Below are 17,387 nucleotides of genomic sequence, written 5' to 3'. Positions count from 1 at the left end.
GCAGTCACGTGATTACTCAGCAGGGCTCTGCCTTCAAAGTACACCGTGAAGATATGCTTAACTATACCGCAGACATGAGAGTCAGCTAGCGGACAATAACAGTGAATTTTTCTAGACAGTCTTTGAACCATGCTGGTGACTCGCACAACGATGTATTGTATGCAATATTTTGAATAAAATAATTCTGCGTAGTAGACCGCGTCATTATAAAACAGTAAACCAACCAACTGCTGACGTTTCGACCAAGTTTGCAGCAGTCCTCTTCAGGGCGGTAGACTGTTGGGTACTGGTGAATGCCTTCCCCAGTATATTGTCTATTTTGGTTACCCTGTGGTTACCGAGGCCACATATCTGGGTTTTCATTGGGCAATTTGAAAAGAAGTTGGTACAGGGAGGTGGTTGTACGGTAGGCTATAGCCTGTGCTACTCTCGTAGATAATATGAAGGAAAGTAGCACTTGAAAAGAGAGCGCTACGTTCCACCACGATATGCCCATGCTGCTATCTGAGGTACGTGGACGACGCGTTCGTCACATCGCGGCACGCGGAAGCACAACTACGCAGATTTCAACAGTACAGTAAGAATACGCAGTTCACACTAGAAATGGAACATAACAGACCGATTACTTTTGTGGATGAGGAGGAGTGCAAATCATGTAGCAGCAAACTGGGACACAAAGCCTAGAGGAAACTGATGCACAACAACAGGTACCTACAAGCGGATTTCCACCATCACCACCACCCAATGAAAAAGAACGCAGTGCACTTTGTCTCATTCATCGAGTTCCGTTAAAAAAAATGATTGTCCCAGACACACAGTATTTAAGTCTGTGTAAGGCTGATGGAATTACATTTTGTAAGTAGGCTATTTAGGTTTTTATATTGGTTACGCCACGTAGCGCTATGTATGAAAATCAATGGCTGTGCTCTGTGCAGTCTGTGGCTGGTTGGCATTGTTGTTGGAGTATTCGCCATTGTAGTGGGCAGTTGGCTGTTAACAGCGCGTAGCGTTGCGCAGTTGGAGGTGAGCCGCCAGCAGTGGTGGTCGTGGGGAAGTGAGATGGCGGATTTTTGAGAGCGGATGATCTGGACGTGTGTCCATTAGAGGCAGTACATTTGTAAGATTGGATGTCATGAACTGCTACATACAGTATATTATGACTTTTGAACACTATTAAGGTAAATACATTGTTTGTCCTCTATCAAAATCTTTCATTTGCTAACTGTGCCTGTCAGTAGTTAGTGCCTTCAGTAGTTTGAATCTTTTATTTAGCTGGCAGTAGTGGCGCTCGCTGTATTGCAGTAGTTCGAGTAACGAAGATTTTTGTGAAGTAAGTGATTTGTGAAAGGTATCGGTTATTGTTAGTCAGGGCCATTCTTTTGTAGGGATTATTAAAAGTCAGATTGCGTTGCGCTAAAAATATTGTGTGTCAGTTTAGTGTTGATCAGAATAAGTAAATAGAGTAATGTCTGAGTACGTTCAGTTTTGCTCAGCTATTTGAAAAGCAAATAATGTAAGAAGTTTATCAGCACAGTCATTCAATAATTTTTCTAAGGGGACGTTTCAATTTCACTGGAGACATGAGTGTCAACTTTATTTTCGATGAGGATAAAAGCTGAAAAAATGAACTAAAGTTTGTGCCTTTCTTGAACGAACGGATCGCGTTTTCAAAATGTTGTCCACAAATACCACTTACAGGACACCAGTTGCTGAAGGCTGTTCCCTATTCGATTCAACATGAGATGGGGCCTGAAGACGGCGTACTGAAACGCCACAACTGGTTGCGAAAGTAAAATGATCCTCTGATGGTGTTTCTAAGTGGATTTTTTTTTTTTAGATTGCTTCCTCATTTCTCAAGCGGAAGTGGGAACATTTCTGCAGAAAGTCATTAGGTGTGAAACATATGACTGTGGCAGGGAGAGAACCCCCTACCTCCGAAAGTAGTTATTGTTATGAGCTTTTTTCTTTTTTCACACAACAACTTCACAGCTTTGTCGCTGGGCCAAATGGGGGCCAGTACAGCTATGGCAAAAACGGATAGCAACACGGATTAGCAACAATTTCCAATGGTTTACTGAAAGACGATTTTCAGTACTTTACTGGAAATATAAATATTTGCACTGATCTGTTTTAGAACACCGGTATAGTCCTAGATTCAATGTACCATGATTACCGTGACACAAGGCCCCGATACTATCTTGATGCTAATTGCATCGTTGTTCGGCGATTGGGCTTCGTAACTATTTTTGTGACGTCAGGTGGATGGACAATATAGTCCTATTTCGAGTTTAGCTTGAACAATGTTGCGGTTGCATCATAAGCAACTCGGTGCCCTTCTATGTAGTATGTCCCACGTATCTTCTGACTGATATGGCAGTCATAATAAATTGACGGAAAAAATAGATTAGCATTGAAAGACCACAGGATAACGTAAGAGCGAGTTAAGCCATTGCAAATGTTAAATGCTATTAAATTAATAACCGATGTAGCCGCCAGGATGTTGAATACGTGCATGCGAAAGTGCAGGCTTTCGTCGTACACGTACCGGAAATCAGTCTGTGGAATGGAGTTCCATGCCAGTTGCACTTGGTCTCGTTAAATACAGGGACGGTTAAAACTGCTTGCGGATGACCCTGGAATTACCCTCCGATGATGTCACCTATGTGCTCGATTAGAGACAGATCTGATGGTCGAACAGGCCCGGACAACACGTCGACGCTGGTTAGATCACGGTGGATTACAATAGTATGTGGGCTAGTGTTATCCTGGAATGCTGTACATGAATGACTGCACGACAGGTCGAATCACCAGACTGACGCCCAAATTTGCAGTCAGGGTGCGTGGTACAGACCATTACTCCAGGCTAAGATCCAGTGTCCAGCACGCGGACACGTTGGGTCTAGGCCCTCAACTGTCCTCCCCCTAACCAAACCGAGCGAGGTGGCGCAGTGGTTAGACACTGGACTCGCATTCGGGAGGAAGACGGTTCAATCCCGTCTCCGGCCATCCTGATTTAGGTTTTCCGTGATTTCCCTAAATCGCTTCAGGCAAATGCCGGGATGGTTCCTTTGAAAGGGCACGCCCGATTTCCTTCCTCATCCTTCCCTCACCCGAGCTTGCGCTCCGTCTCTAATGACCTCGTTGTCGAGGGGACGTTAAACACTAATCTCCTCCTCCTCCCCCCCCCCCCCCTTGACCAACAGTCGGCCATCGCTGGCGCCGAGGCAGAATCAACTTTCATTAGAAAACACAACAAAGCTCCACGCAGCCAAAGAGCTCTCGCTTGAGACCAATGAAGTCGGAGATAAATGTTGTTTGGGGTCAATGGAATGCACGCTAAAAGGCGTCTGGCCCGGATCTCTCCTTGAAGTAAGGTCGTTATTACGCTATCAAATTTCTTTGTCATGGATTTTATCAAAAATGTGATCAAATATTGTCAAATATATTAGACAAAGATCTTTAACGTGGCGCTAGAAGGGGTATTACACTGTCATCATATTTTTCATGATGGCTGACAACACCAACTTGTTATTGGTTCAAATGGCTCTGAGCACTATGGGACTTAACTTCTGAGGTCATCAGTCCCCAAGAACTTAGAACTACTTAAACCTAACTAACCTAAGGACATCACACACATCCATGCCCAAGGCAGGATTCGAACATGCGACCGTAGCGATCGCGCGGTTCCAGACTGTAGTGCCTAGAACCGCTCGGCCACCCCAGCCAGCACAATTTGTTATTAACCGCAGTAGTTGCATCTACCACAATTGTACTGTGTGCACATGCGGAAGAGAGTCGGGGGAAAGAAAGGAAACATACCTGGGTGAAGCCGTGGGTTTTGCGACGACACGATAAAAGCATCAACAAAACTTGTTACGTGAGTTTATAGTGCAGGACGTCAAGTCGCATATCAGTTACTTATGAATGGATGAGCATATATTTATATATGTGCTCAGTGAAGTGTATCCTCATAACACAAAACACAATATTCACTTAAGAACTGCTACATCTGCAGAAGACAGACTCACTGTAACACCCCGATTCCTTGCTAGAGGAGAGGGTTAGGTTAGGTTAGGTCAGGTCAGGTCAGGCCAGGTCAGGTCAGGTCTCCAATCTTCTTAATCCATTTTTGTATTCAGGGTGCCTCATGTTGTAAAGCGCCTCATTAGCTTTATACATCTCTATTAACTTTGTAGTCGGCACACACCAATTGTATTTACCGGCAATGTTAATAAAACCACTGGCGCTGCAGCGATGCAAGCGCTCCATGTGGTAACATGTCACATTACAGTAAACAGAAGACAAGCGACTTCTTCGATCAAATCTACAGCAAGGCCCTAGATTTGATCAAATATTGGATGACACTTGACAAAGTTCCTTATTACACCATCAAATATCTTTGACAAAGATTTTTGAGAAAGATATTTGACAAAGGAATTTGATAGTGTAATACCAGCCTAACCGATGTTATCTAACAGTGGTGCCAAGTGCTGCTCAGAGTGCTGCAGAAGACGGAGTCTAATGCGCCAGAGCCATACGCAGAACACGGTAATTCCACGTGGCTGTTCGTAGCGCTGTCTTTTTACCACAGTACATCTCGCGACCATTGCTGCTATAAATCATTTATAGTGGCTACATTCGTGCCAAGTCTTTCGTCAGAATCGCAGAAGGAACATTCACCTTCTCGTTGGCCTACTACACAGCTCTTTCAAACTCAGTGAGGTACTGATAACGCCATTTTTGTCGCCTTAATGGCATTCTTGACTAACATCAACTCACCGCGTCTAATCTCATAGATAACTAACGCCCAAGACCGTTACAGCCCATGTTTAAAACAAACGTGATTTGCTTCCTCCTCCTGCGAATGGCGCGAAAATTGAATAGACTTCATCTTTCATATTTACAAACACGCCTACCACGTCTCTTTTATGTCGCATAACTCCTACGTGGCGCTGCGATTTTTCTTCCATTAGAATAGATTAATATTCACTTGTGCTCACGTTTTAAAATGCTGGTATAGTCCCAGATTGCGTGAACAATGATTAACACCACTTTTATAATATGCAGCTACTCAAAGTGCGCCCGCATCTCGTGGTCGTGCGGTAGCGTTCTCGCTTCCCACGCCCAGGTTCAGAGGTTCGATTCCCGGCGGGGTCAAGGATTTACTCTGCCTCGTGATGCTGGGTGTTGTGTGATGTCCTTAGGTTAGTTAGGTTTAAGTAGTTCTAAGTTCTAGGGGACTGATGACCATAGATGTTAAGTCTCATAGTGCTCAGAGCCATTTCAAAGTGCCGTCAATGCGAACAAGAGGTGACGGAGACGAGTAACCAATGTCACCCCATACCACCACGCCGGGTGATACGCCAGTATGGCGATGACGAATACACGCTTCCAATGTCCGTTCACCGCGATGTCGCCAAACAAGGCTGCGACCATCATGATGCAGTAAACAGAACCTGGATTCATCCGAAAAAATGACGTTTTGCTATATTCTGCTAACAGTCAATGAATCTCAACCGACGCGAGCAGCAATGTCGCGATACCATAAACCGCATCGCGAGAGGCTACAATCCGACCTTTATCAAAGTCTGAAACGTGATGGTACGCATTTTTCCTCCTTACACGAGGCACCACAACAACGTTTCACCAGGCAACGCCGCTCAACTGCTGTTTGTGTATGAGAAATCGGTTGGAAACTTTCCTCATGTCAGCACGTTGTAGGTGCCAACCTTGTGCGAATGCTCTGTAAAGCTAATCGTTTGCATTTCACAGCATCTTCTTCCTGTCGGTGAAATTTAGTGTCTGTCGCACGTCATCTTCGTGGTGTAGGAATTTTAATGGCCAGTAGTGTAGTTTGGCGCTTTTCTATTTATCTTGCCGTATCTTCTGCAGGACGAAGCTGTCATAATATGAAACGGCGTATTCAGTAGCAAGAGACGACAGCAGCTCAGTGAGTGTAACGTACTGACAGGCAGTGCGGTGTTTAAATATCTTTCAAGCGGAGAGCGTTGAGCAGTGTGGGCACTGTTCGTGTGGCTCAGTAAAGACGGCTGGGGGTCATCCCAGGGGCAGCGCGGTGCCGCAGCCAACCGCCGGGCTTACTTTGACGGGCAGCTGTTCTGAGGGCTCTGTGAGCGGCGCCGGCAGCAGCCGCTGGCGGATTTGTCGGGCGGCCGCGCCACAGTCCGGGTGACGCAGCGCAGTCTGTCAGGGCTGTTAGCGAATAAAACGCTTCAAATGACCGCGCCGACAAAGTCCCGCGTTTCAGCTGGTCAGGGTGGAATGACCTCCAGGTATGAGGACGTCCGCCACATCTCGTCACATGCGTCGACATTTTTATACCGACTACAGAAGTTTCCGGCCCTGCACGCGAGTTAAAGTGCATGTGCCTCCGGGAGACTTTTTTCTTAAAAAAAAAAAAAAAAAAAAAAAACCTAGACCCGACGAATGTCTGCACACTATGTGCCATGCGACGGATGTCACCAGAGAGGTCGATATCAGCGCTTTTAAATGTGACCCACTGCAGTGCTCCAATCATTTGAAGAGAAGACAGCAATCTGACAGCATCGGTGACTCCTACGCCGGAATTTTTCGTTTGAAGTCTAGCCTCGTGCATTTACTGCTATTTTCAGTAAAACATACCACCACAACTTGCAGATGTACACTTTTTGCTACTCCAAGTAGAAATTTAGATGATAAACGGATATTCATTGGACAAATACATTATACTAGAACTGATATATGATTACATTTTCACGCAATTTGGGTGCATGCATCCTGAGATATCAGTACGCAGAACAACCACCTCTGGCCGTAATAACGGCCTTGATACACCTGAGCAGAGCTTGGATAGCGTGTACAGGTACAGCTGCCATGCAGCTTCGACACAATACCACAGTTCATCAAGAGTAGTGACTGGCGTATTGTGACGAGCCAGTTGCTCGGCCACCATTGACCAGACGTTTACAATTGGTGAGAGATCTGGAGAAAGTGCTGGCCAGGGCAGCAGTCGTACATTTCCTATATTGTGTGAAGGCCCGTGCAGGACCTGCAACATGCGATCGTGCATTATCCTGCTGAAATGTAGGGTTTCGCAGGGATCGAATGAAGAGTAGAGCCACGGGTCGTAACACATCTGAAATGTAACATCCACTGTTCAAAGTGCCGTCAATGCGAACAAGATGTGACCGAGAAGTGTAACCAATGCACCCCATCCCATCACACCGCGTTATACGCCAGTATGGCGACGACGAATACACGCCTCCAATGTGGTTTCACTATGGTGTCGCCAAACATGGATACGACCATCATGATGCTATAAACAGAACCTGGATTCATCGGAAAAAATGACGTTTTCGCCATTCGTGCACCCAGGTTCGTCGTTGAGTACACCATCGCAGGCGCTCCTGTCTGTGATACAGCCTCAAGGTTAACCGCAGCCACGGTCTCCGAGCTGATAGTCCATGCTGCTACAAACGTCGTCGTACTCTTCGTGCAGATAGTTGTTGTCTTGCAAACGTCCCCATCCGTTGACTTAGGGATCGAGACGTGGCTGCACGATCCGTTACAGCCATGTGGATAAGATGCCTGTCATCTCGACTGCTAGTGATACGGGGCCGTTGGAATGCAGCACGGCGTTCCGTATGACCTACCTGAACCCACCGATTCCATATTCTGCTAACAGTCATTGGATTTCGACCAACGTGAGCAGCAATGTCGCGATACGATAAATCGCAATCGCGATAGGCTACAATCCGACCTTTATCAAAGTCGGAAACTTGACGATAGATGTATGGGACATTCCATTTCCCAAATCGTTTGAGAATTCAGGCGGCCGCGGTGGTCTTGCGGTTCTGGGCGCGCAGTCTGCTACGGTCGCAAGTCGAATCCTGCTTCGGGCATGAATGTGTGTGATGTCCTTAGGTTAGTTAGGTTTATGTAGTTCTAAGTTCCAGGGGACTGATGACCACAGCAGTTGAGTCCCATAGTGCTCAGAGCCATTTGAACCATTTTTGTGTTTGTTTGAGAATTCAATGTCCCGAGACGCACAGTATCAAGAACGTGCCGAGAATACTAGGGATTATCTCTCTCGCCGGACAATACAGTAGGCGACGGTCTTCACTTAACGACCGATAACAGCGGTGTTTGTGTATAGTTGTTAGTGGTAACAGACAATATCCCGAGTTCCTTAAATAAATGTCTGCCAGGTGGTCTTCGATGGGCTCCAGCTATTATTCTGATAACACGCTTTAGTGCCATGAATACTTTGTCTCTTAATGACCAATTGCCCGAAAATATGATGCCAAATGAAAATAGTGAATGAAAATAGGCATAGTAGGCTAATTTACGAATACGTTCATCACCAAAATTTGCAATAACCCTAACAACATAAGTAGCTGAACCTAACAGTTTCAGCAGATCATCGATGTGTTTCTCCCAATTCAATTTCTCATCAATGCACACACCCATAAATTTTGAGTATTCTGCCTTAGCAACAGACTTCTGTTCATAGTCTATATTTATCAGTGGTGTTATGCCATTTACTGTACAGAATTGTATAAACTGTGTTGTCTCAAAAATTAGTGAGAGTCGTGCTGTCATACGATATCGCATACCAGACCGTAGTAGATCCAGGTATTGATCCAGAGTGTCTAGAATACACACACAGATCGGTGGCAGACCCTCAGCTGCCTCCTTCTAACCGTCAGACGGCCATCACTGGCAGAGAAGCAGAACCAGCTTCCATCAGAAAACACATCTCCACCCTGATACCTAATGCGCTCTCGCTTGTTACCACTGAAATCGCAAGTGGCTGTGGTTTCGAGTCAATGGACTGCACCCTACAGGGTGTATTTTTCGGAGCTGTCTTTGGTATAACTGATTCGTAACAGTTCGTTGAGTCACTGTGGTGCCAACTGCTTGTCAGATTGCTGCTGCAGATGCAGTACGATGCGCCAGATGGTTTTCCCCATATGGCAATGCCAACTGGGTGTCCGGACCACAGTCTTCTTGCGATCATACCTTCCCGTGACCACCGCTGCCAGGAGTCGCATGGAGTGGCCACATTCCAGCCAAGTCTGCAAATCTACTCTGTAGGAATCAACATGGGTTTCGAAAAAGACGGTCGTGTGAAACCCAGCTCGCGCTATTCGTCCACGAGACTCAGAAGGCCATAGACACGGGTTCACAGGTAGATACCGTGTTTCTTGACTTCCGCAAGGCGCGCGATACAGTTCCCCACAGTCGTTTAATGAACAAAGTAAGAGCATACGGACTATCAGACCAATTGTGTAATTGGATTGAAGAGTTCCTAGATAACAGAACGCAGCATGTCATTCTCAATGGAGAGAAGTCTTCCGAAGTAAGAGTGATATTAGGTGTGCCGCAGGGGAGTGTCGTAGGACCATTGCTATTTACAATATATATAAATTACCTTGTGGATAACATCGGAAGTTCACTGAAGCTTTATGCGGATGATGCTGTAGTATCGGGAGGTTGTAACAACGGAAAATTGTACTGAAATGCAGGAGGATCTGTAACGAACTGACGCATGGTGCACGGAATGACAATTGAATCTCAATGTAGACAAGTGTAATGTGCTGTGAATACATAGAAGGAAAGAACCTTTATCATTTAGCTACAATATAGCAGGTCAGCAACTGGAAGCAGTTAATTCCATAAATTATCTGGGAGTAAGCACTAGGAGTGATTTAAAATGGAATGACCATATAAAATAACTCGTCGATGAAGCAGATGCCAGGCTGAGATTCACTGGAAGAATCCTAAGGAAATGCAATCCGAAAACATAGGAAGTAGGTTACAGTACACTTGCTCGCCCACTGCTTGAATACTGCTCACCGGCGTGGGATCCGTACCGGATGGGGTTGATAGAAGAGACAGAGAAGATCCAACGGAGAGCAGCTCGCTTCGTTACAGGATCATTTAGTAATCGCGAAAGCGTTACGGAGATGGTATATAAACTCCAGTGGGAGACTCTGCAAGAGAGACGCTCAGCAGCTCGGTACGGGGTTTTGTTGAAGTTTCGAGAACATATCTTCACCGAGGAGTCAAGCAGTATATTGCTCCCTCCTACGTATATCTCGCGAAGAGACCATGAGGATAAAATCAGAGAGATCAGATCCCACACAGAGGCATACCGACAACCTTACTTTCTACGAACAATACGAGACTGGAATAGAAGGGAGAACCGATAGAAGTACCCTCCGCCACACACCGTCGGGTGGCTTTCGGAGTACCGATGTAGAAGTCTTCCTGATGTATCGCAAGGTACGCCCAGCTTCTCGTAGCCCTATTACGCGAACTCGTCCCAGCTCTGTGAGGTATTGACAATGGCGTCCTTGTCACCTTCAAGGCATTCTTCACTAAAATCAAGTCACCACGTCTAATCTCAAAGGTAACTAAGGCTGTTACAGCGTGTTTTTAAAGAAAACCTTATCTGCATCTTCATAGTGACGATACTAGAGCCAACCTTACGCCACTAGCGCGAAATTTGAATAACACCATCTTTCAAACGTAGAAACCCGCTACAAAATTTAGTTTATTTCTTGCTGCTGTGATTTTTTTCCGTTTGTGAATTTTGTAACGATGTAAAACAAGTGTTTTGTTTCCAGGATGAGATTTTCACTCTGCAGCGGAGTGTACGCTGATATGAATCTTTCTGGCAGATTAAAAGTGTGTGCCGGACCGAGACTCGAACTCGGGACCTTTGCCTTTCGCGGGCAAGTGCTCTGCCAACTGAGCTACCCAAGCACGACTCACGCCCCGTCCGCACAGCTTCACTTCTGCCAGCACCTCGTCTCCTACCTTCCAAACTTTACAGAAGCTCGCCTGCGAACCTTGCAGAGCTAGCACTCCTGAAAGAAAGGATATTGCGGAAACATGGTTTAGCCTCAGCCTTGGGGATGTATCCAGAATGAGAAAGGTCCCGAGTTCGAGTCTCGGTCCGGCACACAGTTTTGATCTGCCTGGAAGTTTCAGGTGTTTTGTTTGTTTTATCATGTAACATCATCAAATCTCGTCGCATGGATTTAGCCTGAAAACAATAAAAATATAAAAAAGAATACTTAAAAACATTGTGGATGCGATATCTGAAGATCATTTTTCACGGGAGTCTCCAGCAGCGGCTGTCAACTAACTGATGGTGATAATGATGATGACAGGTACAAATTAATCTCCAGAATGAGATTTTCACTCTGCGTGACATCTCTCCGAAATATCCTTTCTTTCAGGAGTGCTAGTTCTGCAAGGTTGGCAGGGGAGGTTCTGTAAAGTTTGGAAGATAGGAGACGAGGTACTGGCAGAAGCAAAGCTGTGAGGACGGGGCGTGAGTCGTGCTTCTGTAGCTCAGTTGGAAGAGCACTTGCCCGCGAAAGGCAGAGCTCCCGAGTTCGAGTCTCGGTCCGGCACACAGTTTTAATCTGCCAGGAAGTTTCACAAATTAATCTACACCTAATAGCGCTTCGCGCTGGAGACCCGTGCAGGCGCCTTCCCTTGTCTTGCCTTGTGCTCGTCTTCGTCTTGTCCTGTCTGGTCTCGGCTCGCTCAGTGGCGCCTTTTGGCAGGGAGGCGCCCAGACGGCCCAGATTCCTCGACAGGCGCCGGCGGGTCGCACGGGGTTGGCTGACTCATCCGCCCCTGCTGCTGCAGCTGCCGCCGCCTTCCTCCCCACCCTCAGCAGGCACTGACCGAGTTAAAGGGGCCGCTCCACGGCTCTACACGCCACGTCAGCTGACAGGGGCCGCGTCAGCTCCGCAACTGCGCTACAGCTTAGTCGCTCCAGTTACTCGCGCTGCTTATCGTTACACTGCAGTGGCAGTGGTCATGGGACAGAGATATACGCATACGCAGATGGAGGCAGTATCACGTACAAAAGGGCAGTACATTATCGGAGTTGCTATTTTACTCAGGTGACTCACGTGAAAAGAGTTCGGAGTAATTAAGGACGCAGACCAGACTTTGATTACGGAGTAGTTGGAGTGAGATGCATGGCACATTCCATTATGCATATCATTTTGCAATTCAATATTCCGCGTTTAAGAGTGTGCCGAGAACACCAAATTTCTGGCATTACCGTTTACCATGGATATCGCAGTGGCCGAAGGCGCTCACTTAACGACCAGGAGCAACGGCGTTTGCTTAGAGTTGTCAGTGCTTACAGACAAGCAACACTGCGCAGAGATCTATGTGGGACGTACGACGAATGTACACTGCTGGCCATTAAAATTGCTACACCACGAAGATGACGTGCTACAGTCGCGAAATTTAACGGACAGGAAAAGATGCTGTGATATGCAAATGATTAGCTTTCCAGAGCATTCACACAAGGTTGGCGCCGGTGGCGACAAATACAACGTGCTGACATGAGGAAAGTTTCCAACCGATTTCTCAGACACAAACAGCAATTGACCGGCGATGCCTGCTGAAACGTTGTTGTGATACCTCGTGTAAGGAGGAGAAATTCATACCATGACGTTTCCGACTTTGATAAAGGTCGGATTGTAGCCTATCGCGATTGCGGTTTATCGTGTCGCGACATTGCTGCTCGCGTCAGTCGAGATCCAGTGACTGTTAGCAGAATATGGAATCGGTGGATTCAGGAGGGTAATACGGAACATTCGGAATTGGACTCCATTAGATCAAAACTGAACGCAGCTCAGACAGAAAATGATTAAATTTCAGATGTGATACGACCCGTGGTTCTACCCTTCATTCGTCCGCAGCTCGTGGTCGTGCGGTAGCGTTCCCACGCCCGGGTCCTCGGGTTCGATTCCCGGAGGGGTCAGGGATTTGCTCTGTCTCGTGATGACTGGGTGTTGTGTGATGTCCTTAGGTTAGTTAGGTTTAAGTAGTTCTAAGTTGTAGGGGACTGGTAACCATAGCTGTTAAGTCCCATAGTGCTCAGAGCCATTTTTTTTCTACCCTTCATTCGATCCCTTCGATACCCTACATTTCAGCAGGATAATGCACGACCGCATGTTGCAGGTCCTGTACGGGCGTTTCTGGATACAGTCAATGTACGACTGCTCCCCGGGCCAGCATGTTCTGCAGATCTCTCACCAATGGAAAACGTCTGGTCAATGGTGGCCAAACAGATGGCTCGTCACATTATGCCAGTCACTACTCTTGATGAACTGTGGTATTGTGTTGAAGCTGCATTGGCAGCTGTACCAGGACACGCCATCCAAGCTCTCTTTGACTCAATGCCCAGGCGTATCAAGGCCTTTATTCCGGCCAGAGGTGGTTGTTCTGGGTACTGATTTCTCAGGATCTACGCGTCGAAATTGCGTGAAAATGTAATCACCTTTCAGTTCTAGTACAATATATTCGTCGAATGAATACCCGTTTATAATCTGCATTTCTCACTGTTGTAGAATTTTAGTGGCCAGTAGTGTATCTGGACAGTGCTGGGAAAGTTGACGTTAATGGGCTACGGCCGACGCGAGTGCTTTCGCTAAGAGCAGAACATCGGTTGCAGCACTACTCTTGGGCCCGTGATCATACCGGCTGGACTCTAGACGACTGTAAAACAGTGGCCTGGAGACATGGTGCCGATTTAAACTGCTAGGAGCTGGTGGTAGGTTTTCGAGTGCTGCACAGACTTCCGAACCCAAGTTGTCGACAAGGCACTGTGCGAGCTGGTGGCGGCTCCAAAATGGTGTGGGCTGTGTTTTACATGGAATGGACTGTGTCCTCTGGTCAGACTGAACCGATCATTGATTGGAAATCGTTGTGTTGGGCTAATTGGAGAGGATATGCAGCAATTTGTGGATTTCATGTTTCCAACGATGGAACTTCTACGGGCCACAATTGTTCGCGATTGATCTGAAGAATATTCTAGACATTTCAAGCGAAATGGTTTCACCACCTGGATCTCCCGACATGAACCCCATCGAATATTTATGGGACCTAATCGAGAGTCAATTCGCGTACAAAATGTTGCACTGGCAACGCTTTTGCAGTTATGGACGGATAAAGATGCAGCATGGCTGAGCGTTTCTATTCGAGACTTCCGACTTGTTGAGTCCATGCCACGTCGACCTCCTGCACTACACCGCACAATAGGAGGTCCGGCATGACATAACCACGTATCCCTTACGTTTCTTCACCTCAATGTAAAACGTCACCTGGGGACGCCTGTGTACGGGGCAACCATTTAGAGTAATATATCAAATGTTGGACCAACAGCAGGTAAAATTTATGGTAATCTTTTCTTTCGTTAACAACATTTTCGAGCGTGCTCTTTGAACCTCCTTAAACCAGATTTTCATCCACTTTTCTTTTCTGATTGCAACAAAGCTGAGCAGTTATCACAACAGCGGTGTCCCTATCGTCTAACATTACCAACCGCAATATTACTGAGCCTTCTGCAGAGTGCTTCAATTATATTGCACCTTATTCTTGTGCAGTACTACAGATAAACGAATATACGAATTTGTTTTATTTCTCTACGAAGACTGTATCCTTCGTAATGGAATTAGAGCTCTGTCCCTTGCTTGGATAAATTATTAATTGATTAAAAGGAATGTAAGACAAAATAAATTTTCTTGACATTAACAGTAATAAAAGAAAATGACAAACTTTCCTCTGACATTTGCAGAAAATACGCAGGCAATATTAATTTTTTCCGCAGATTCGGATAAGTTTTGTTTGTTTCGTGGTCAAAATTTCTAAAACTCTAATTCCTCTTTCTCAAACCCCGCTCTATGGTGAGTAGAGTGTGAGTTTTACTTTTAGCATATCAAAATTTACGAAGTAAATAAGTATTTTTTATTTATCCGTAACCATTTTTCATGCAAAAACGAGAACATGGATTTTCTTGAATCACAGCGCCGACTACCAAGAATCAAAGCAAATGCTAAAGACAAAATGTATGTAGTTTTTATGTAGAATCTGATTCTGCAATAAAAACTGGGGGTTCCCATTTCAAATTTTAAAGTTGCCTCTCGCCCCACCTCCAGAGGGCTGGAGTTTAGCACCAGCAGATGCCCCCTCCCCCGAAAATAATCAACTTTGGATTCTACACATTTTTTCTTTTGAAACTTATTTTTCGAGTTATTCTGGTTTATCAATCTAAAATTTACATCCTGTATATTAATGTAAGTTGTTAAGTTGGTTATTGTAAATATTGCATACAGTTTTTGTATGTGTGAGACATAGCATTTATCTATGTGAAATTAAATTGTCCGGTATGTGAGGTCTATTATTTTGTAAGAAAAATATTATCTTCAACTTATTTTGTATGTTCAGAACATGAATATTATGTGGAATTCTCCAGTATGTGGCTTATATTTTCTGTTATCTATTTCGACGAGAAAAAAATATATTTTTGTTGAGCTCTAGTCATTCGTTTTCTTTCATTCTAAACATTCATATAGACAGGATGTATCACCTAAAATTTGCTCCGCAAATGTGGAAATGGAGAGTGCTATCGATGTGCAAACATACACTCTTTCTAAATGGAACAATGCCTAATGACATTAGCAAACTAAAAGTAAGGTAAATTAAACTGTCATTGTCTTTTTTTTGTTTTGTTTGTAGAATTCTTGTGCGGGCCATTTAGTGATATCGTATTTTGAAAAGTTTCCACACCAACATTTGATTGCGCCATTCAACCTTCGTAGTTGTTAGGTAAAATGTTGTTGTGTTTGCTTATAGTGTGCTTGTTTGGTTCTTGAATGCATTGCAACTTGCCAGTCAATTATTGTATTGTAGTCCAAGCAGTTCGTCGTAGTGGACGATGGATTTACCACCGCAGTAAAAGCCGACATGATCATAGTGTATGGAGAGTGCCGGAAGAATGCAGCTCGTTCTTGTAAGGTATATGCGGCAAGATATCACAATAGACATTAACCATCTAGCCAATTAATTATCAGCCTCTTCAACCATTTACGTGAAAATTACAGTGTAACCGCAAGACAACGTGACAGAAGGAAACAAGTGAAGACAGAAGAGTGGGAAATTAATGTTTTAGCTGCTGTTGGAGTTGATCTGCAAGTTAGCTCCCATGCAATCGCACGATGAAGTTGCATGAGTCAGACAAGTTTTCTTGCAATTTTCCATCGACGTTGGTTCCATCGTTATCTCATCTCGCTCCATCAAGCGCTGCACGGAAACAGTTACGAAAATCGCAGTAACTTCTGTACTTGGGCATTAAGGTAAGCTACTCCAGATGTATCATGTATCTTGTTTAATGTTGAAGCCACCTTTACCAAGCACGGCCATGTAAACCGCCGAAAGAATCTCTATTGTTCTGTCGACAATCCTTGTTTGTTTAGGGAGATGGGAGGTCAGCATCCATGGAGTGTAAACGTGTGGTGTGGGGTAGTGAACCAACAGCTAATAGGCCCGTTTTTGAAAGACAGAACACTGAATGCACTCAGGTTTCACTGCCTCCTAACAGATCATCTAGAAGATGTTCCTCTGTAGACTACGAGGAATCATGATGGCTATCCAGCTGAGTATTACAGCTTGTCTACACGAATTGTTTCCAAAACGGTGGACTCGATGCGGAGGACTTGTACCTTGGCTGGACCATTACCCAGGTTTTCCTCCTGTAGACATTTTTCTCTGAGAGAAAACTTAAAGACCTTATTTGCAAGAACCTGCCAACTTCACCCGATGATATGCAACGATGTATTAATGAAACCTGCCCAGACATATCCGCTGACACGCTATCATGTTACAGTACTCGTTCCATACCGGACTGGAAGCATATATTACTGCTGGCGGTGGTTATTTTGAACACAACCTCACATAACAAGTATATCCACTTGTGTTGTTCTTTAGTGTGGGCTATCACAACTGTCGGTGTGGGAACTTTTAAAAAAACGATCTCTAGTAAACGCCTCGCACTAGAATCCTGCAACGAACACCACTGACATTCTAAACTACACTAATTTCAATTTGTTAATGTCAATAGTTCAAATGGTTCAAATGGCTCTGAGCAGTATGGGACTTAACTGCTGAGGTCATCAGTCCCTTAGAACTTAGAACTACTAAACATAACTAACCTATGTACATCACACACATCCATGCCAGAGGCAGGATTCGAACCTGCGACCGCAGCGGTTCCAGACTGTAGCGCCTAGAACCGCTCGGCCACCCCGGCCGGCGTTAATGTCAATAGTCGTTTATCTATTATATAAAGTGTATATTTTCACAAAAAATACGCTTTTTAAGTATTACTAAAATCTATTGATTGGATAACAATGTAACAACACAAGGGGCTTGTTACATTGTTATCCGATCAATTCATTCTGTAACCCTCCCCCCCCCCCCCCCCCCCAACGTACACACATCAGTAACACTTTTAATTTCTGAAATATTTGCAGTGTAAGCTTTAGTGCAGTTACATCTGGACCGCAAGT

General features: G+C 45.1%; 1 non-coding gene across 1 annotated transcript; it reads right to left on the bottom strand.

Moving 5' to 3' along the window:
- Positions 1 to 17,052: 17,052 nt before the first annotated feature.
- Positions 17,053 to 17,128, bottom strand: Trnas-gga (transfer RNA serine (anticodon GGA)). Its single transcript has one exon. It is a non-coding gene; the product is annotated as a tRNA-Ser (tRNA).
- Between the last annotated feature and the right edge of the window lie 259 nt (positions 17,129 to 17,387).

The sequence above is a fragment of the Schistocerca gregaria genome, chromosome 3, assembly GCF_023897955.1.
Source record: "Schistocerca gregaria isolate iqSchGreg1 chromosome 3, iqSchGreg1.2, whole genome shotgun sequence".
Classification (NCBI taxonomy): domain Eukaryota; kingdom Metazoa; phylum Arthropoda; class Insecta; order Orthoptera; family Acrididae; genus Schistocerca; species Schistocerca gregaria.
Note: the sequence above shows the minus strand (reverse complement) of the source record. Positions and strands in the feature narration are given on the sequence as shown.